The sequence below is a fragment of the Solanum stenotomum genome, chromosome 10 (assembly GCF_019186545.1).
Source record: "Solanum stenotomum isolate F172 chromosome 10, ASM1918654v1, whole genome shotgun sequence".
In the NCBI taxonomy this organism is placed as follows: domain Eukaryota; kingdom Viridiplantae; phylum Streptophyta; class Magnoliopsida; order Solanales; family Solanaceae; genus Solanum; species Solanum stenotomum.
Genome location: NC_064291.1, coordinates 21,095,253 through 21,109,539, shown reverse-complemented (window position 1 = coordinate 21,109,539; position 14,287 = coordinate 21,095,253). Strand labels below are relative to the sequence as shown.

General features: G+C 32.7%; 1 long non-coding RNA gene and 1 pseudogene across 1 annotated transcript; one reads left to right on the top strand and one right to left on the bottom strand.

Annotated features, from left to right (window-relative positions):
- Positions 1–8,479: 8,479 nt before the first annotated feature.
- LOC125841923 (uncharacterized) lies at positions 8,480–13,579 on the bottom strand. Its single transcript, XR_007443847.1, has 5 exons — positions 13,495–13,579; positions 10,805–10,923; positions 10,628–10,693; positions 10,400–10,467; positions 8,480–8,655 (listed from the first exon to the last, which is right to left on the bottom strand). It is a non-coding gene; the product is annotated as an uncharacterized LOC125841923 (long non-coding RNA).
- Positions 12,308–12,935, top strand: LOC125841921 (60S ribosomal protein L15-like; annotated as a pseudogene).
- Positions 13,580–14,287: the final 708 nt, after the last annotated feature.

Genomic DNA, 14,287 nt, shown 5'->3' with positions numbered 1-14,287 from the left:
AAGAATCTGACTGAATTCTAGGGATCTAATGGGCGAAAGGAACCCACTAGTGAAATCCCACATACCTGGTGACGAATTCCACGGAGAAATCTTTCGATTTCGGGGCTGGAACTGAAGAAACCTCGTTGCGTTCTTGAACTAGGGTTCTTGACCTTTTTCTCCTCTCTTGCTTCTAATTTTCTAAGTTTGATTAATGATTTTGACTAAGGTAAGTTCTAGTTATGTTTCTAGGCGTAAACTGATTAAAACCTCCTGATTTAGGGTTTAAACGACGTATCTAAGGGGTTAAACGAAATAGGAAAAGACCAAAAGACCCCTGAATTAACTGCTGTCGGAGTGATCTACGGATTGGACCTACTGGCCGTAGGTCAATCTACGGTCCGTAGATTGCGTCCGTAAGTCAAGCCTGTTGACAGGCCTTCACTAAAACGGGCATAACTTTTTACTCGGAGGTCAGAATTTAGCAAACTCGGTGGCGTTGGAAAGATAATTAAATTATATATCTAACCATAGGTTATGGGACACAAAATTAATTTTGTACTAAAAGTTATGACCATCTGAAGTTGACCCATCAGAATTTTCAGCTAACTGGCTACTAACCTTCGATCTACGGTCAGACCTACGGACCGTGGATCGAACGACGGTCCGTGTTGGTCAAACGTAGTTCATGTCAGAGGCTGGGTAAAGGAGGTCTTGATCCACGGACACAGACCACGGACCGTGGTCTGATCTACGGACCGTGGGTCTGTCCGTGAGTCGAGACTTAACCAATTTTCTGAGCTGGCTGGGGAGGGGTTGCAGTGGCGAACCACGGACCACCAGCACGGGCCGTGGTCTGACCTACGGTCCGTGGATGGTGACCGTAAGTTGCACCTGCAACTTCTCAAAATCTGCTTTTTTGTCTATTTTGAATACGGGGTGTTCCAGCTTTTCTCTTAAAAGAGAGGGAACTCAAAACTACTCATGAAAACTCATTTCGAAATCGATGTTTCCCTTCTTGTCTAGACTTAGTTCCCATATAAATATTTTTAAGAAATGAACTTCATTGTTACTCTTAATCAACTCAATGCTCGAGTCTTTAAAACAAGTTTAAAACGATTGTGAAAGACTTTTGAAGGAATCTAAGAACTCTCTTGACTTGACTCTTAACTCTACCTTGAATTTGAATTATGAATTCAAAGTTATGATTTGTGATAGGAATGGTATCGTGATGTTTAGCAGTGTTTTTAGATAGTTAACCAAGAGAAACGATCAGACGTGGAGATGCATTTTAATATTTGGTCGAAGTAATTTTTGTGGCAGAGGGGTCCGCGACCTCTCTGCGACGCGAAGAGAAAAAGTCCCACTTTTGAGGAACAGGTTCGCGACGCGGACCTGGAACCCAGATTCTGCCGACTTTTTTTCTTCTTCATTTTCTCACCTCAATTCACCTAAATTCAATTCATTTTCTCAATTTGTCTTTAGATTCAAATACCCAGTACATGTACACCAGAATCTATCCATAGACGACCTTATAATCGATAGGATTTCCTCAAGAACTCAACAATATCATCTTAACTCAAGAACTAAAGCCAATTTCAAGAACACAACTCAAGATCATCAAACTTTCAACTTTTTAGAACAAATCTCGCTGAAATAAACATGATTGATGCATGGGTGAACGAACTCAACGCTATGAAAGTCTCACATACCTCGTGGGGATTAACCCTTGGCAAATTTCGCAATCAAAATCGCAAGAACTTGACGAATCTTGACTTTTCTCCTCTTTTCTCCTCTTGAGTTCTTTCTCTAAAAACCCTAGCGTGAAATTTGAGTGTGTAAACTGCACCAATTCAGTTGATACCCCCAAATAGACTACTAAAAATGGATTTAATTAATTGGGTAATGAAAACACCAAAATACCCTTCAAAAATCCAGGTGACTTTCCTTATCCAGACAGCCCGACTTCAAACGGGCATATGTCCCTCATACGAACTCAAAAATGAGCAAACTCGGTGTCGTTGGAAAGATAATTCAAAGACCTTTCATATAGGATCTTGTATACCACCTAAATCATCCTATTCTAGGATTTATGGTCATTTGAAGTTGACCCAAAAACTTATACTTAGCTTAACTTGTCAAATTTCCAAATTTGATTATTTCCAAAAACGGTTTCTCTCTAATTCTAGTTCTTTCAAATAATGGGGTGTTACATGTAGAAAGAAAAACCAGTATAGTATAAGAATAAAAGTACTACTATGACAGACACCACTAAGCCTAAACCCTTCGAAAAGCAAGAGAACACTCTACTACAACCTTCTACCTTAATCGGTGATCTCCATGCTTAAGCATTTTCTGTAATTGATGAAATCGGTTTATTTTTTCTTCTGAGCTTTGAACGGCAAATTATCTTATGTATTTGCCAATAATAATTTTACCTCATGCACGTGATATTTATAAGCCAAAAGTTTGCCTAGAGTTTTGTAGAAAGCTCAAAAGTTATGTTGGAGAATGGAGAGACATTCTTAAAATGCATTTTAAAACACCTTTCATTTTTAGTATTTAATATAATATAATATGATATAATTATTATTTAATATTTAATTGCTTAGATATTTGATAACATTTTGAATTAAGATAGGGGTAAAATAGTATTTCAACTTTTACTTTTGTGGCTTCCCACTTTTAGTATAATACTAGTCTCACGGCATGTGTGTTGCACGTGTGTATTGTATCATATCATATACAATATTGGAAATAGAATTAATATTACTAAATTAAAGCTTTTTAGTAAATAATTATAATTGAAAGAACATAGGAAAAGTGATTATAAATTATTAATACATATTATCATAGAGTTACTTATTTTTTAGATCAAAATGACAAGATATCAATGAAACTTTTCAAAATACATTCAAAGTTTAAATATGGGGAGAAAATGACATATCTTTAGTAGTGTTGTTTTTTACTTCACTCAATTTTGTAAACAAATAGCCTTTCCTCTTGAGGTTATGACCATAAATGATGGACACCATTTAAGTACAATTTTTCTCTTAATTCATACTTGAAATTTAATATGTGCATGACACTAATAACGATAACCATAAATATTTCAATATTTTATCTTTATACGCAATTTATCTTTTAAAAATAATTATTACTCAATTAATATTTGAGTAAGGCTATCATAGAGAGGTAGTTTTACCAAAAACAAAATGTACTTCTATAGTGAATGTCAACACTGTTATAAGTAGAATGTTATAGAGACAAAAAATATAAACTCAAAAATTAGTTCTAAAGAAAAATAGGAGATTATAGTGAAATGTTGTTATAACGAATGGTAGTTAAATAGAGGTTTCAGTGTATGTCAACTATTTAGCTTGATAAATTCTTTGTTATATATATATATATATATTGTCGCATGCATATCATATAGTTGTTGTCTAATGAAAGTATCAAGTATCTTATAGAAGTTGTATCGTGATATAAAATATTGAACTTTTTCAATAAAAAAATAACAGATGAATAAAATTTGTAGTATTATTCATAGAATTTTTAATTTGATTTAATATCATTTTATGAACAATCTTCATTTTCTTATTTATTTTATATGGCTAGCAATTAGTGTATCTTGCGACATTACTTTTTCTCAGATTAAAATTAACACAAAATGTAATAGGAAATTCATACTTAAAATAATTCATACTCAATATAAATATAAAAAAAACATATGGAACAATTCATAGACAATTAAGAAGGAAGACGAAAATAGTTCATGCTATATCCACTCTAGTGTTCCATTTGTTGAAATCTCAACACTTTACTTTCTCCGTTCATTTTTACTTAAATTTCTATCAAAAAAATAATTATCATCATTGATATATTATCATATTATAAGTAAAAGTGAAAATCTATTTTTGAAATAGTGGATTAAACATCAAAACTAATAATTCAATGGACTACGTCGATGCCCGCTGGTTTAGCAAAATTATTCTTCATTAAGGGTAAAAAAATAAAAAATGGAAAAATAAAGAAGAAATATCTTACCTCAATCATGTGCCCTTTTTCGTATTTTTTTTATTACTATTGTCTCTATCACAACTTGATCTATTAATTTTTTAAAAAAAAATAATCCACGATCTGTGTATTCGTCACTTTTCACTCGCTATGTGAACACAAATTATTAAATTCTCTCTCGAATGAAAACAAATAACAAATTAATTAAAGAATCAAAACAAGAAAATGAAACGAAAATCCCCTTGGACTATATTTAGAAGTTCTCTGTGTGAAGCAAAGTTCATAGTTAATTGCACATTTCTCTGTTCTCTTCTTTTCTTCTTTAATAGAAAGCCAATATCTAAATTCCAAAGAGTATCGGCGAAATATGTCAATGGATTAGGGATGATTCATTTATGAAACTTTTGAGTGATCTCAAATACTCTCATAAAAGAGATCCCCAAGAATTTATAAGGAGCGGATGGTTGTGATTTATGACCGAATAAAGATGGAGGTTTAAATTGTTGTGACCATTCATAGGAAATAAGTCTTTTTAAAAATAAATAAAATATGTAGGTTAATTAAAAGTGTATTAATGTTCTAAAATTATACAAATAATATTGAAGTATGTATGTGATGAAAATCATAAGAGGAAAACACGAGTATGAATTGATGAATAATTTGCTACAATTTGTTCACCAATTCTTTATTATGTAGTACCTAGAATTTCGTTGAATTTTGAACTTAATCAATTGTTGCAAATAACACTTGAGATTTTTTAAGAAGAAGAAGAGTAGAAAAATTTAAAAATTGTAGTTAAAAAGTGAGAGGAAACCCCTCTATTTATAGCTAACAAATAGTAGTATGAGTAGGTGTTAATTGTGCCTTATCAGAAAAGTCACAACCCTTCGAAACAGGCACTACTCATCGGAAAAATCACAACCCTTTTAAAAAGTTACGACTTATCAAAAAAGGCAAAATCCTTTGAAAAAGTCACAGCACTTTGAAAAAATCACAACCCTTCTGAAAAGTCAAAACTCATTGGAAATGTCACAACCCGTCAAAAAAGTCTCAACCCTTCAAAAAAAGTCACAATTCATCGGAAAAGTCACAACCCTTTGATGTGAAAAGGTATCTACATTTAATATAATACAAGTAATTAATTAAATAAAAATAAATAAATTATGTATTTTTAATTGGGGGTATTATAGTAATTCAACATTCATGTTTGGAATTCATGCTTTCAAGGTACTAATAGATATAGTTATAAATAGATATAGATGATGATGATTTATATATACTCACGTCATATTGGCCCAATAAAGACCCAAGTGTTGTTGCTTCTAAACAACCACATAAGTATACCTGAACATACAAGTGAAAAAAGTGACTTCGTACAACTTGTGATTAATCATTAACTGGATCAAACTATCACAATCATCTAAATATGAAATAAAATTTAATGTTATAATTATTAACTAAAATTAAATGAATATAATCTAAAAAATAATAATAAATTCTAACTAATAAAGATTATTAGATTTTTAATATTATCAATGAAATGAAATCAATCTATGGTTAAGGGCTACCTTACAATCATATTATATTCTAATTAATACAACTTCTTAATTTATCCAGATTATTCATTAATAAGGTTAATTCAGTAAGAATCTATTAAGTTCTAACTCAATTATTCTAGTCACTTTCACACCTATAGATCTATGGTAGAGAACCTTTACAAGATTACATTTATAAATCTAGTAAATAAATTGATAACACTAAACTATATCTCGCATTTAAGACATGGGTGGTCGCATGCAAAAACAATACCTAACTTATGAGGTCAGAATCAAATCACAAGGATTGAAAGAAAGTATTACGCTCAAATCGCTCTATAGACTCAATAAAAATTTCACTCCCCGAGACTATACCTTTGTTGTGGCCGACACTCGATGCCATTTCTGGCCCAAGTATACCTATAACATGGAATTGGATTTGAGCATACATCTAAAAATGAGAAAAATTATACGTTTGAAAGAATTTAAAGAGACTAATTTGATAACACTCAACGACACATCTTATAATTCAACGTGTAGGCGGTCATTAGCAATATAAAACCCAACGAGGAGTTGGGGTTGAATCCCACAAGGAACGGTAAGCAAGAATTCAACAATAATGACCCTCCAGGTCATTTATGAGTAATTGTCCTTTGTTTATCATTAGAGTGTTCTTATAGTGACCCCACTCATTTATGACTTGCTGAGACTGATAGTTTTATATCTTGATTGTTAGTTTAGTTTTTACACGATTATTTATGTTTTGGAGTTTTTGAACCTTGAACTGGTGTTTTTGATTAAAAGTTTAGGAAAATGGTCTCATAATTCAATTATGACAGTTCAATAAGCTCTAGAAGGGTCATTTTAGAGTAGTGGCATGGCCGAGTAAAATTCTGTGGTGTTCCATGGTAGTTTGTGCCATTAGGCGTTTTAGATTTTAAGCTTTGGCCTAGGTTTGACGTTGGTCAACATTCTTAATAAACATGCCCAGATGTTAATTTTTTTTGCGCGGTTAGCTCTATAAAGTTGAGTATGGTCTTGATCAACCCTTCATGCAGATCCCGTGGTTTCCGATCTAATTTGAGCCCTCTTGTGAATTTTGTCTGAAAATAGAGTTTCAGTGTGGGACTTACTTTTCTTTGAGACGACCTTGAATGGAAGTTTCGACTACAACAACAAAAAGGGAATTTAGAGGCCATAAAAAATGGCTTTCGTGGCCATAACTATGGCCACTATAGCCATTACCATACTACAAGAAAAACGACCTTTAGCGAGGGGATATTTGGTCATTAGAAGTCCAAATTCGGTCGCTAAATGTCATTAACGACAGTCACACGTCGTTAAAAGTTTAATGACGGTATTCTGTCTGTTCATTAAAAGAACTTTTAACGACAAAACAAAATCTAGTCATTATATGTCCTTAAATAACGACCGGATTTTCCCTACATTGATTAATCAACCGGTCGCTAAAATTCATTAATAGCTACTAACAATTCCAAACAATAAAAGTATTTTTAACGACTAAAAATCCTTTTGTTAATTGTATGCTAGTTTAACACCAATACTTTTAACGATCAAATTTTCCGTCACTAATGTCTATTTTAACATTTGATATGTCAATCGTAAAAGAGTTTCCAAGACCACATTTCCATTCTACTATAGAAAATGTATAGTACTGAATAAAAAATTTATTATCACATACACATCTTAAAGTATACTAAACAATGAAATTCACATAAAACTTCATTGTTAATACATACAACTAAAGAAAGATGTACCATAGCCAAGTTGAATGACAATGTCTTTACCAACCCCTAAAAGAAAAAACGCACCATAGATACATAAAATAAAATATTGTGTTTAAATCACCCCTAAAATAAAATCCCTCCTGAACTTCAATTTTCTCTTTACTTGCTTGAATGATAGATTCTCCGTATTCATATTCTTGAGCTATAAAAACACAAGTAAATGTTAGTTTAGTAACAAATAATAAACTCTTCAAAAAGATACATAAGATCTCAACATATTTACCAAAAATGATGCAAAACATTAAGGTTTCTAAAAAGCACGCGAATAATAAGTTTTATATCTACCAAAATAGTCCAATAAATTTAGATGATTTCCAAACAAAGGTACAGAAATGTGTCCTAAAGAATAATTGATTGATATGTCAGACTAATATTCAGGAACCTAGGTTTTATATGCACACATAAACTTCATTATCTGTTAGTATAGAAACTTATGCATAAACAATAAAAAAAATGTTATGATTACTGAATGTTGCACAGCAGACACGGGCATGAGCTGACTAAAGTGTACACTATATAATATGTATTTATGATTTAGGAAAACATAGTAAAGCATAATATGAATACTAATCTCATATTCCGTTGATTTTAAAAGATGTAATTTTTACACTTTCATCAAAGTTAACAATTATCATTTTCAAATTAGAAGTAATAATGTTAAATCAATAGCATTCACCTGTTAAAAATTATGCAAATATGTGTTTCTTTGACCAAGTTTTAAGCTAATCCCAACAGCTAATCAAACTTTCAAAAACACAAATATTTCAGAACTAAAACTCCATTTACATGTGTGGTTTCAACACAATACTTCAAATTTCAATTAACATTTGTAGTGATTTTCAAATAGTACATATAAGACTATGGATAAAAAAAATGTATTGAAATTGAAAACTAGACAACCAATTGTCTTAATTCTCTGTCCAACTTGGTTCAAAACTCTAAAAAATTACCCCCAAATTTCTTCACATTTCAACTTGTTCAATACTGCCACTATTCAAGAATCAGGTTCAATTTAAATCATTTCACACCCTTCTAATCCAAAAGTCAAGTTGGTTTGTAGTTCTCAATCAGGAAAAGTAGCAAACAAACACAAGGATTTAAATTGTGTACAGAGAACTAAAAAATTAATTTCAGTTAGTGTTTTTGTTTCACATGCTCTATTTTAGATATTAAATCACATTCCTCTCCCGTAAAAGAATTAAGCTAGCTTTGACCATAATTAAGGTCTCAATGTCTTCTATATTTTATCATCGATGTAGCTTCTTTCGCCTTTAGGAATGATGGTGGTAGTTTTGATGCTCAAGAGCTTACTGCACCTTTAATATATAAAAGAAGGCAAAAATTTAGAGAATTTCACAGTAAATCAAGTAATGAACAAAGTATTTTATGGAACTTGACCATCAAAGTGTTGCAGTACGAATAGAGATAAGACATCTAAAGACAACACCAAAGTGATGAAGAATGAAAATAGAGATTGTCGAGTTGACATGTTTAACGATGATGAGGTATACCTGCTTACATCACACATGATCCTCATGGAGGAGCTTTTATGAATTTTGGTGAAATCATATGAAGAAAAGGAATCAATGAAGATCCAGAATTTCAATCACTTGTATGAGTGAAGAAAACTTTTGAAAAAAAGGTAGGAGAAGAAAGGAAGAGAGTGCTAAAAAGTAGAAGGTGGAAAAGTTAAAGTTATCAAAGCTATCAAGAAGAACTTATTGGTGAAGAGTAGGAGGAAGAAAACAGGAATTACATCAAACTTGGACGAATCTGAACCTTAAATTGGTAATAGTCTAAAAATCCTTCCAGCTCACTGTTTGTATGAATTTCTATACATTTTATACCCTTAATGTGCATAAAACCTTCTCATTTGCACCTTATAATCTTATGTTCTGTAGTTCTCTCATTCCACTCAGCCACAAACACAACAACATTATGTGATAGGGGTGGAGAGGAAGTCGGTACAAGTACCATCAACACATTATAGTGGAAATATGATTATTAGAAAGTAGTATGTAATTGGCTGGTGTAGGTGATGGGATAATCTTGCCATTTTAGTTGATATGGATTCATAAGGTAATGTCATTACAACCTCTCTGATATGCTAATCATTGTTGTTTGAGATGGCTAAACAATAATGCAGATAACAAGATAGTTACAAGCACAATATGGTACTGTCTAATATTTCATGTTACAAAATTTGTAAGTACATCATCTGGTGTTCTCAAATTTTGATATCAACTTATATGAACTCTATAATTATGTAATCTGATATTTTCTTAGAAGATCTTGGAGTTGATAAAAGATTAGATTACAAAGTAACTTTTTTTTATAAACAACTTCTTTGACTCCAAGAGATAGGGCTAAGGTTTGGATACACTCTACTCTTCTTACTTGCGGGATTACACTGGGTATGTTGTTGTTGTATACAATTAATTAATGAAAAAGAAATTGGAAGAGAAAGAGCAAGAGGTGCTGAAAGTAAGACCGGCCACTTAATAATGGCAATTATGCAGCATTAAAGAGTTGCAAGACATCAAAATTGTGGCATGTGGTCATTAATTTAATAATCAGTAGTTCCATCCTAGTTTCAATAAGATCATATAATTAAGAATAATATTTTCAATACTTCCTCATTTCATCCACTTCTTCTCCCAAGTTTCTATGATCTTTTCCATATACATTATGAAAATAAGAACTGTTGTGATGCAACCTTAGAATTCCCAGGTCCCAACATAGAAAAAGGCTGCAACCACATATAACAATAATTTTACATCTTGATTAATTTAAAGAGACATTTTTTTATAGTTATTGGGTAGATTAGATTTACTGCATTCAGCTAGCATATAGTACATAACTCAGGTGTTCTAACAAAGTAAATAACAAAGATTTCAAAATGATGATTTAATCCTTGTGTTCAATTTCACATTTCTGGGTTGCACATCCTTGAATACCTAACTATTTCATGTACATAATCTATCTTATGTCAAATGTGCAGAGAAGCTTCACAATGCCAAATACTTTTAATCTAAGTAGAAATAGGACCAGTATCTTTACCAGCTTGATTGTCTGATGAGATGTTGAGCTTTAATCATTTAGAGAAGTTTCACCCACCTGTTTTTGAGCTGCAACAAGTGACAAGTATTTTTAACCACAATGTCAGAGAAAATTCTGAACTTAAAAATATAGATACTGAGGTTTCTAAGGCTACATTCTTTTATGCATAAGATAATGCAATCATTTATCACTGAAGAATATTAATCAAAAGTATGTTACGTTACTTACCTTTACAGGTACCAATTAAGGTCCTCGGATGTTGGCCATCATTTACAATCTCATCCACTAGTTTTTCTACAATAATACCTTTCTGCATTACGAGACAAAAAGTTTCAAGAAAAAAATATTTTTAAGGGAATTCTAGTTAAGAGAAATTTGAACTCATTAATTAAGAAAATTTTAAACCTCTTGGTCATTCAACTGGTGAAGTGAGCAAGACGCACAATTCCGGAGGTCTATTGTCTCATTATATATTTCTAAAGCAGAAAATTTCAGTACAAAGTCCCTCTCAGTAGTGGATAATGCTGAAAAAAGAAAAAAACATTTGAATATCAAAACTCCAACTTCTCAATCATAAAACAAGAAAAGATTCATGATTTACAAATTTGATGTGCTTATAAATATCGCTAACAACACTTTCATCTATTTCCCTCATTGTGAATGTCTTCCCACGACTTGTCAGCCCATAAGTTAAGTGGTCGGTTTAGTATCGACATTTCTTACTCTTTCTCTTTCAGTTCCTTTTTCTTAAGTTAATTACATACAACAATAACAACAACAATAACATACCTAGTGTAATCCCATAGGTGAGATCTCAGAGGATAGAGTGTATGTGGACTTAAGCCCAGCCTCTTGGAGTTAGAGATGATGTTTATGAACAAGTTACTCTATATTCTAATCTTCTCTCAACTCCAAGAACTTTTCAGAAAATTACAGATTGTATAATTAGAGAGTTCAGAAAAGTTGATACCAAAATTTGAGATTATGTAATTAAAGATTTTGTATTATGAACTCTTCCGAATAACTTGAAACACTAGACAGTACCATATTGTACCTGTAACGCGATAAAATAGGTCAAATCTCTGGCAGAATAGCTGCCAATAAACAGGCTAGGCATTATGAATTATACCTCTTAAAGGCACCAGACAAAAAAACAACTTCTTCGGTTCGACAACGAGCAAACAAAGCTAATTTAAAAAATAGAGGCCTGCTTGAAAACACAGCTACATTCCCCTCAACTAATCTGCCCTCTTCTATGGCAAGCACTTCGCTTGCACTGCCTTGTGTGAAAAGCTGGAATAAAATACATGAATATGCACGGCGCCCAATGCCTCAAAAAGGTACGTAACGACCTATCATACTCAATTCTTACTACACTACACATTTTCTATGAATTGAACACTCACAACAACAGCACTACCACTGCTATCTATCTAGCTTCCGCAAAAACATGTAGCTACTAAAAAAAATGTAAATATGCAAATAGAATTACATATGCAATCACAAATGTATTCTATAAATAACTTATGTGTGTATATAAGGAATGTCTATCGCCTAAATATTGCCTAATACCATATTGGGCATATGCGCTCACGGGCATTCATCATCTAGTACTTTATAAAAATTCCAAATCTACTCTCCTCCAACCATAGAGAAGCAACCAATTTGAGCTCTTGGCTTGAATACAGAAATTATGAGACAACATTGTCTACCTAATTGGAAAAATGATATGCTAAAATTAAAATTAAGGTAGTAGAATTATTATCTTGCCCTATCTCACAGAGGAATCTCTAACTTGGCCTTTACAAATATATTTTTCTCTAGAAAACATGTAGGGAAGACAATATAAACTTTGAACAGAACTTCATCGAGAACAGCTGAGTAAGAGTATAGAGTTTCGACATTACAATGGGTGCCTACACTTACATGTCAAAGCTATGAAGGAAGCAGCAGTCTGATGTGATGAGGTTCTTGTAGAGGGTGATATGCAGGGGATGGGAGTACCGCCAAATTCCATCAAAAGTGCGCGTCAGTAGGCCTACTCATCCTAAAAAGGCACGACACTTGGGTTACAAATCAAACAGGGCTATGTGGTTTACCGTGTTCATGTGAAGCGTGGTGGAAGGAAGAGGTTTGTATCAAAGGGTATTGTGTACGTTAAGCCTACCAACCAGGTTGTTACCTAGTTAAAGTGTCAGATTAGTAAACAATTTGTTGCTGAGGAGCGTGCTGGTAGGAAATTGGGTGTTCTTAAAGTCCTCAACTCTTACTGAATCAATGATGATTCAACATATAAATACAAAAGTCATCCTGGTTGATGCAGCCCATGCTGCTGTGAGGAATGACCCAAGAATCAACTGGATCTGCAATCCAGTGCATAAGCATAGAAAGCTTTATGGAGTGACTTCAGCTGGGAAGAAATCCAGGGGTCTCCCGGGGAAGAAGACACTTTCACCACAAGGCAAGAACCTCAATATGGAAACCTGGAAGAGGAGCAGGCTTTGTCTCTAGGCCATTATCGTTGATCTGCTTAAGAGTTTTTTATTGCATTTTTCACTACTGTAGACCTTTTGTCCTCCTTTGAAATCAAGTTCTGCAACTTGGTAGAAACTCAATTCACTTGATGGATAATGTGATGATAGGTGATAATGTTATACTATTATATTTATTAACTTTGAACAATCTTGAATTTAAACCTAATGAATAAGTAAGGAAGAAAAATTATGAGAAATTATCCTCAGAATTTAGCAGATTAACAGATTTATTCAATAATAATTGGCCAAAAAAGAGAACATTGAAAACACTAAAGAAACTCAATTTCATCTCCTTTAACCTATTATCAAAAAAATTATCCTCAGATTAACAAATTTATTCAAAAACTTATCATCATTTTCAATAAAGGATACTAACATAAGCGCTCACATGAGTACATACAATATAAGCCAAACATATGCATAGTGCATGAAAACCAAAAAGAGGGAAAAAACCTAGATAATGCCATACAGTATAAACCAAGAATTGGGCAAACTTAGGCATTCCACAAAGCAATTAATAGTTCAAACAAAATAAACTTAATTTGAAAAGAAACAATCAACCTGTAAAAAGCATGTATTGACGAGCAGTAAGAAAAGAAGCCCGATTTTCTTTTCAAAGAACTGGAATGTGTAATGCAAAAACTTCCAAAAAGACTGAAGTAAAGACTGGTTTTACTCTTATCAAACCTAGAAAAGAAGAGATGCGCATCGAGTGTATTTTATTTGCTCATTTTCCTCTTTATCAAAACTGAATCAGAAGAGCCGTATTGTGTGTACCCTCTATTTTCTTGGGGTTGGGGAGGAGAAAGCGGGTGGAGAGATGTGGGTATAAAAATAAGAAGAAAAATACAAGCTGTCTATTTTTATTATACTAACGACCGGATATTGAGTTTTTTAATATTTGCATATTATCTCCTAAATAATATTAAATTGAAATTCTGCTTTTAACGACCAAAAAATAATTGTGTCGCTATAAATATACTTTTTACGACCGGATACATATCCTTTCGTTAAGAAGTGGCCGCTAAAAGTCAAATTTCTTGTAGTCTACTTTGGCTGTTGTATCAGGGGTTAGCAATGGCTTTTGCGGTCATTCAGACAAGTGTTGATAAAGCCAAGCTCTTTTGCTGCTTAAACTCAGACGATTTAGCGGTAATTGGCTGTGGCAATTTAAAAGACTTCTAAATCTAATCCAGTGCAGTTAGTTATGCTCATGTACCGTCCATTTTTATAGCCGATAAAACAAACTAAATTGCTGCTAAAACACATTTGTTCTAGCAGCTATTGGTTGCGGTAATTTAGATAGCGGTTAAATCCAATCCAAAAAAGTTAGTTATGCTTGAGTAGTGTCCAT